Source organism: Procambarus clarkii, chromosome 41 (genome assembly GCF_040958095.1).
Source record: "Procambarus clarkii isolate CNS0578487 chromosome 41, FALCON_Pclarkii_2.0, whole genome shotgun sequence".
In the NCBI taxonomy this organism is placed as follows: Eukaryota; Metazoa; Arthropoda; class Malacostraca; order Decapoda; family Cambaridae; genus Procambarus; species Procambarus clarkii.
In genome coordinates, this window is record NC_091190.1 from 20,236,856 (window position 1) to 20,245,026 (window position 8,171).

Sequence of the window (8,171 nt, forward strand, 5' to 3'; positions counted from 1 at the left end):
TCTACCCCAATTCTACCATGACCTCACAGTTCCTGTGGATATTTTCTGTTTGAGGGTGACGAGTCAGAGGGAGGTGACTCCTTTTCTGGGTTTAGTGACTCAGATCAAAGTTTTATTGAGCCTGTGGCTGGTACCAGTGGTGTAACTGGGCGAGAAATTGTCGCGTCAGCAGCATCTCACCCGGCCAAGCGCCACCGCATGGCACCACATGAGGGACCAAGACCCTCGTGTTCACGTGCACCCACCTCACGTGCACGTAGCCGCCGTGCTTCTCGCAGACGGTATTCAGCTCCTGGTCGCCGGTATGCATCGCTTCCTCGCCGTCTTTCCTCTGCATCTCGCAGGACGCCTGGTGTACTTGAGTGGAGTGATGGTGACGATTTTATTCCTAATATTCCTCACTTTGACGATAAAGATGTAGGGATTACAAACCTTTTCCCTAATCAAGGTGAGGACATGGCTGAGATGGAATATTTTACAGCATTCTATGATGAACCACTCATGGAATACACTGTACACCAAACGAACCTGCATGCTGCTTACCTGATTGAGAGGGAAATCACAGAATTTTCACGACTGCAGCGTTGGAAAAATACCACAGTGGCGGAAATGTATGTGTTTTTGGCACTCTGTTTGTTGATGAAGCACTGTCACAAACATGCAATAAATGACTATTGGAGCAAGGACAAGACAATACCAACACCTTTATTCGGGAAATATATGTCACGAGACAGGTTTCAGATACTCCTCAGGTGTCTACATTTTGGAAGTGTTCAGGACCGAACGCCTGATGATAGACTGTGGCGAGTGAGGCACTACATGAACGATGTTATTGGAAAATTCAGAGATTTTTACGTACCAGCACAGAAGCTGGTGGTTGATGAATCTCTCATACTTTTCAAGGGACGTGTTCCATTCAAACAGTACATTCCCTCAAAACGAAACCGATTTGGCCTGAAATTTTTTGTTCTTTGTGATTGTGAGACAGGATACGTGTTACACATGATTCTGTACTCGGCTAGTGATGTAGACATTCCCGGTAACGACGAACATGGATTCTCGGGGAGTGTAGTGAAGACCATCATGGCTCCGTGGATGAACAAGGGACACATTTTATACACAGATAATTACTATACAAGTCTCTTGCTAGAAAATAGAACCGGATTGGTTGGTACAGTAAAGCCACAACGAAGGGAAATGCCTGTGTTTGACAACGACATTGCAGTTGGTGAGTGTCAGAGAAGGAAAAGTGATAACATTCTGTCAGTTCGGTGGAAAGACAAAAGAGAGGTGAACTTGTTGACAACAATTCATGATGGAACAATGGTGAACAGCGGGAAAGTGAGCCATAAAACAAACGCACCACTATATAAGCCAGACTGTGTTTTAGACTATAATATCAACATGCGGTTGATTGATAAATCAGACATGATGATTGGCACTGCAGAGTGTGTGCGGAAGACATGTAGGTGGACGAAAAAAGTGTTCTTCCATCTTGTGGACATGAGCATGCTGAACTGTTTCAACATGTACCTTGTGAGAACTGGACGTAAGCCCACTTTCCGTGACTTTGTATTTGATGCTGCAATACAGTTATTAGGAAAGTTTGCAAAAGATGTCCCAGGTATTCAGCGGCCCATCATAAACCCACTGTTGCAGCATGCTGGTACTCCATGCCTCGCTCACACTGAAGGCTTCCTAGCACACAAACTTAAGTATTTGCCACCTGGTGTGAAGCGTGCAATAGCCCAACGTGATTGCTTGGTGTGTAAAACAACGACACGTAGAGACAAGAAACGGAAGCTTGTGCAAACATGGTGTGAAACGTGTGGTATCCCATTATGTGCTGTCGACTGCTTCAATGACTACCACAGTCTAGAAATCTTCTAAGTGTGCTTCAAAGTGTGTATAGCGTGTGCGAGTGTGTAAATATGTAAACATATAAGCAGATAGCGTGTGCGTGTGTGTAAATATATACAAATATAAGCAGAACATACAATATAATAGACTGTAATGACATATTATATTGCCGTAATTGAAAACATTTGTGTGCGCCTGTGTATACTCAAATATGCAACAATTATTGATACAAAATATGTTCAAACAGTATTTGAAACACAATTAGTGAAAAAAAATTAGATAAAATGCGCTTAGACATTGTAAATAAATAGCGCGAAAATATATTTGTGGCAACTCTGGCTGTTTGAGGACCGCGCGCAACATCTCCCGGGCGTGTACTGCATGAGCGAACATGCAGATTGTGACGTCATCACCGAGCTTCTCGGCTCTATTGCAACAAAAGTAAGTACAATAGAATTTTTTTTTTATTTTTCCCGTGATCAGTGAACAGAACTTAACAGATTAGCAAAAAAAAAAAAAAATTTTTTTTTTTTCAAAATGACATGCGCCTGTGTGGATAGCAGGATATTAGACCCCGAGCATGTTAAGGGTTAATATAGGTAATTGCCCACCCGCAAGAGTGTGTGAAGTGGAGAGTAGTTAGCCGCGAGCGAACTGGCGAAAACACAGGGGGGAAATCATGCTTGGAAAGTTTATACATTTATACGTTTCCTGACCCTACTTTTCTATGTACGTATTTCTTTTTTATACCAATGTGTTCGCAATAAAATTTTCTATAAGATGAAATGTATAACATTTGTACAAAGCATGTGTAAGAGAAGCGCCAAATATAGAACCACGTCGCTCAGTATGCGTTCGCGGCAGAAACGAACGCATTGTTTTTGTTCGTTTGATGTTTGTCATGTTTATACTTGTTGAAACATTTTATAATTTGTATGACAGTGATCGCAGTAAAATTCCCTACACAGACATATACGTAACACATACAAATATTTCCCACGTGTTGGATATATCAACGGCTAAAGGGAACCCACTGCCATACGCCCACCACACCCAGAGCCACACCCCCCACACCCCCAAACATACTTTGTGTTTTTTTTTTTTTTACTCATAGAAGTTTGTGATATAATATTCATTCTGGTACCAAAAAAATCGCAAATAAATTCTCTACAAAACGTATATAATATAACTTCTTATAGATGATAAAAAATTACAAATAGGTGTACTTACCCTGTCTATGTTGATTGAAGATCAACAGTTGAGCATTTTTTCTTCACTCCACCATCTTCAGGCTTCTGATCCTGAAGTTGCTCATCTGATGTTTCTTAGGTGGAGTGAAGCTGTTGCCGGTGGTTATTTTTTCTCCACCCAAAATATCTTTCTTCGGTGGTATGTTGTTCTGAATCTATAATTCTTCTATTTCTTGGATGCACTGGAGGAATATTGTCTTCTACAGGAACCACCAAACTTGTAGTAGAATCTTCTATGAAATCAGAAACATCAAGTGGTTCTATGTCCTCAATGTCCATTTCAGAATTTGTGGTTGATGAGTGGGCTTGAGGTGTTGAGGTGAACAGAGGACGCCTCGCACCAGATGTGCCGGGTGTTGAAACTGCCGCGTCAGCAGGAGCTGCGCTGGCATCTATGTCGGGAACATGTGGTATACTTGTTGTTGTTGGCCATTCCTCGCTGTTCCACGCCAATAAGGCTTTTATTCCTACTGCGTGAAACTCTAATAGTGTTAGTTTTTTTGTATCTGTTGAGTAGTGGTTATACAATGCGTATGCATTGTGCATGGCCATTTGCAGAAAATAGAAAGTGATCTTCTTGGTCCATTTGTGGGTTTTTCTTGCAAACTCATAATATTTGACCATTTGATCAAAATGATCAACACCTTTCATGAACGGGACGGGAATTTCACGGAGAAAAATCTGAGAGTATCCCCATCTATTTCGGTTAAAAAATGGAATTTATAGAAATATTTTTTCGATGGACGAGAAAAGTAGGCTGTTATGCGGAATCGTAAGAAAAAACGGCGACGAGTTATCTCTAATCTAAAGCACGAAAGTGTTAATTTCCCCATAAGAAATAAAGAGAAATGAATTAATCTGTTCCTGACTATCCCAAAAACCCCACATCAAACTAAATTTTTATACCTAATTTACCTAATTCATCTAAATAAACCTACAAAACTGTGTTCCAGTTATTACTTACCTTGCTGTCGAGTGCTGTAGGCGTATGGAAGATGGTGAGGAGGGGGGAGGAGGAGAGGAGTTACTGTTTGGAAGGGGAGTCCCCCTTCCATAATCACATCACATAACCCCATGCCTTGTAACACTATGGATACCACTTCTCTTTCTAAATTTTTCAAACCAGCCCCTGCTTGCCTTAAACTCTTTCTTATCTGCATCACTCGTTGCAGGGGTATTCTTTAGAAGGTCTTCGTGCAACACCCTGGCTTTCTCACAAATAATGGCCTCCGAAACACTATCACCCCTCAAGCATCACTCGTTGCAGGGGTATTCTTTAGAAGGTCTTCGTGCAACACCCTGGCTTTCTCACAAATAATGGCCTCCGAAACACTATCACCCCTCAACTCCTTGTCGTGTATCCAAATTAATAACAACTTTTCCACTTCAAGTATTTGTGGTCTTTGTGCCGTTAATGTTCTTACTCCTTTTGCCACTTTAGCACCCATAATCTTATTTTTCTTCTTAAGTATAGTGCATATTGTTGATGTGGCTTTGTTGTACTGCCTACAAAGTTCAACAACACGTGTACCGTTCTCATGCTTCCGAATGACCTCTTGTTTCTCCTCTATTGTCATCCTCACATGAGCTTTCTGGCCTTTATCCTTACCACTGGCTTTCTTGGGACCCATGGTGAGATATATAATAACAAATTGTATAGACAAATCACCAAAAATCCAACAAAACACTGAAAATCCGCGAGAAGAATTGATGTGGGGGTAGTCACTGAGCGCGAGACAATGGTAAACTGAGGGGCGGAGGGGCGACGATCGCCGAACCACAAAGCGCTAGGTCGGCCTGTACGCGTATCAACAAACTCGCGTCTCGAAGTAACCCTCGCCTTCTGAGACAAATTTTTGGAGTAAATACTGCTCGCCTTCCGAAAACATCGTATACAGGGACAATCGCATTCCGAGGTACCACTGTGTATATATATATATATATATATATATATATATATATATATATATATATATATATATATATATATTTATATATTTATATATATATATATATATATATATATATATATATATATTTATATATATATATATATATTTATATATATATATATATATATTTATATATATATTTATATATATATTTATATATATATATATATATATATATATATATATATATATATATATATATATATATATTAGTATATTTTGGTAGCAGTCTTTCCTGTAGACATATATTATTAAATATGACCGAAAAAGTAAGATTAATAATTCTAACACGAATTTTCTCAATATATATATATATATATATATATATATATATATATATATATAATATTATTATTATTATATATATATATATATATATATATATATTATATATAATATATATATATTGAGAAAATTCGTGATAGAATTATTAATCTTACTTTTTCGGTCATATTTAATAATATATGTCTACAGGAAAGACTGCTACCAATATATATATATATATATATATATATATATATATATATATATATATATATATATATATATATATATATATATATATATATATATATATATAATATAATATAATATGAGAATGTTGTACTGAACTGGATGAGAATAGCTTGAGCTACCTCATCCCTTTATATGTATTTTTACCTCAATAAACTTATTTGAATTTTAATTCCCAATTGAGGAAAGTACTGGATGTCAAACATTTAATACCTTCCTCCCTTGGGAAAGTGTTACAGGCACTTGGCAAAGCAGACCAGTCTTAAGCGGGCGCAGAGCTACAACTCGACTGATAGACTGGATCTGCACTACCCAAGGACGACCAATCCAGGTGGATTCTGCCAGTACAGATTTTCACAGGTCTTGAAGATCCCTAACAGGAGACCTTAGCCAGAGGATACCCCATCCTTAACCTAACCTGACCCTAGATCTAAGGGACGTGACGAGAGTGCTACAGATGTTTAAGAGACTGGGGCCAAGAGGTTGAGTGAGCCCCCTATGCATAAACTCAATTTTAGGGGAGGAGAAACCCAAAAAATTCTGAAAAATTTGTGATTTTCCAGGTTTTAAAAAACTTTGTCAGTCTGGCTTAAATAATTGCCCAAGTCAGGCTAATATAACCTACCTCCTATAGTTAGAATAGAGATTTCTGACTCTGATAATTATAAATGTCAGTCAGGGTAATATAACTAATGAAGTCAGGATATCCTTTTATCAATAACAAATGTAAAACCTCTCTTAGTGAGTGCTTGTACCATGAAAAAGTAATGCAGTAAAACCACTAATGAATGCTGTGTTTTGATTAATATTCTTTTTACATAAAGAATTAGGCAAAAATTTGGCAATTAGGGGGTAGCAAAAGATACAATGTGAGTTTGAAGCACAAGGTGGGAAACAATGATGATGAAATAAGTACATTTTTATTTAACTTTTGAACTGGGCATGGTTTGGAATTTTTTTTAATTCATCAGTAAGTTCCAAAGACTGGGCCCTTTTATTTGCATGGAGTGTTTGCACAGACTTAGTCTGACTCTGGGGATATCAAAGCGATATTTATTTCTGGTGTGGTGCTCATGGGTTCTATTAAATATATCATGGAAAAGTTTCAGATCAAGATTAACATTTAGGAACAAGGTGCTGTACATGTAAAGTGAACAAATTTACAAGGGCCGTGATGAGGGTTCAAACCTACATCCGAGAGGATCCCAGATGTGCCTAATCGACTGTGCTACGACATGGTAAATGAATTGCAACCGGGAGTTCAACTGACCTCACACGGATCCTGCAGTCTCTCAAAGACACTAACCAGATATTTACAAAATTCTCCCATGCACCCGAGCTCTGTCAATAAGCTATTCTACCTCTTCACCCTTACTTCATTACACCCATACTTCATTGTGTAATGAAGTAAGGGTGAAGAGGTAGAATAGCTTATTGACAGAGCTCGGGTGCATGGGGGAATTGTGCAAAACCCTAATTTTTGTCTCGGAGAGACTGCAGGATCAGTGGGAAGTCAGTTGAACTCCTGGTTGCAGTTCTTTTTACCATGTCGTAGCACAGTCAATTAAGGCACGTCTGGGATCCTCTTGGGCGTAGATTCGAACCCTCATCACGGCCCTTGTGGATTTGTTCATTTGATGCATCACGCTGTTGTGATTTCTGTGTGTTGTGTTCATGTAGATTGCATATGAGAGTATGTGGAGTGAGTGTATGTTTAGCATGTTAACCCTCAAACTGCGCATATCATATATAAATGATATCAGTGACAAAACCAAAACTGCGCACATCATTTATATACGACTTCGTGTCTAGCGCTATAATTTAAACACCCCACCTAGGATAGGGGCAGCTATAGTACAGCCATGACCGATAGTTGCCAGATGCCACCTAGAAAAAAATCCAGGCCAACATTCTTGGGTGTTACAGCATCAGTACTGAGCAAGCCACCAAGGCTGGCTCACGCAGCACGAGCTCACAGCACTGCTGTTCAGCTTGTGACCACAGCATCGCCTACAAATACCATAATATAAATGATACTGCTATTATTTAGCAGTGATAGTATTACTGAAGCCCCCTGACTGTGATAAAACTGACCAGGATTCTGATAATAGCAGGATTGTGGTGATATTTAGCGCTGTGCTCCATGGAGGGAGGAGTAAGGCTGTGGGAGGGAGGGTTGTGGCGTCGTCTTCTGACTGTGTGTGGCCACCATTTATTGACTGCACTCACCATACCAGCTTAGTGGTTCGCTATGGTGAACACAAATGTAGATACTTATATATAATGTGTGTATAGTGTGAAATAACAGCGAGAGGAGAAGGTTGGGAGCCGCCATTTTGGTGAGGGAGAAGCGTCGTCTGCACGACTTGGCATGGTGTTTACTGATGGCCACTATGGTCTTTGGGCACCATACCAGCTTATTTGTACAGGTATGGTGAATAAAACAGGTAGATACTTATATATAATGTGTGTATATAGCGTAATAACACCACAAACAATATTGTTGGAGGACAAATATTAGTGCGTCTGGCCTTGAGGACGGCCGCCGATCAGCTGACTGTGTGAGTAGCTACGTCTTTGTGCCTTTACTCGCCAT

At 39.3% G+C, this 8,171-nt stretch overlaps 1 long non-coding RNA gene across 1 annotated transcript in view; it reads left to right on the top strand.

Annotated features, from left to right (window-relative positions):
• Positions 1 to 6,364, top strand: part of LOC138373303 (uncharacterized) — a 124,555-nt gene extending 118,191 nt beyond the window's left edge. The window contains exon 2 of the long non-coding RNA XR_011231140.1: positions 5,807 to 6,364. This is a non-coding gene — a long non-coding RNA (uncharacterized lncRNA). The remainder of the gene's footprint in view (positions 1 to 5,806) is intronic.
• Positions 6,365 to 8,171: the final 1,807 nt, after the last annotated feature.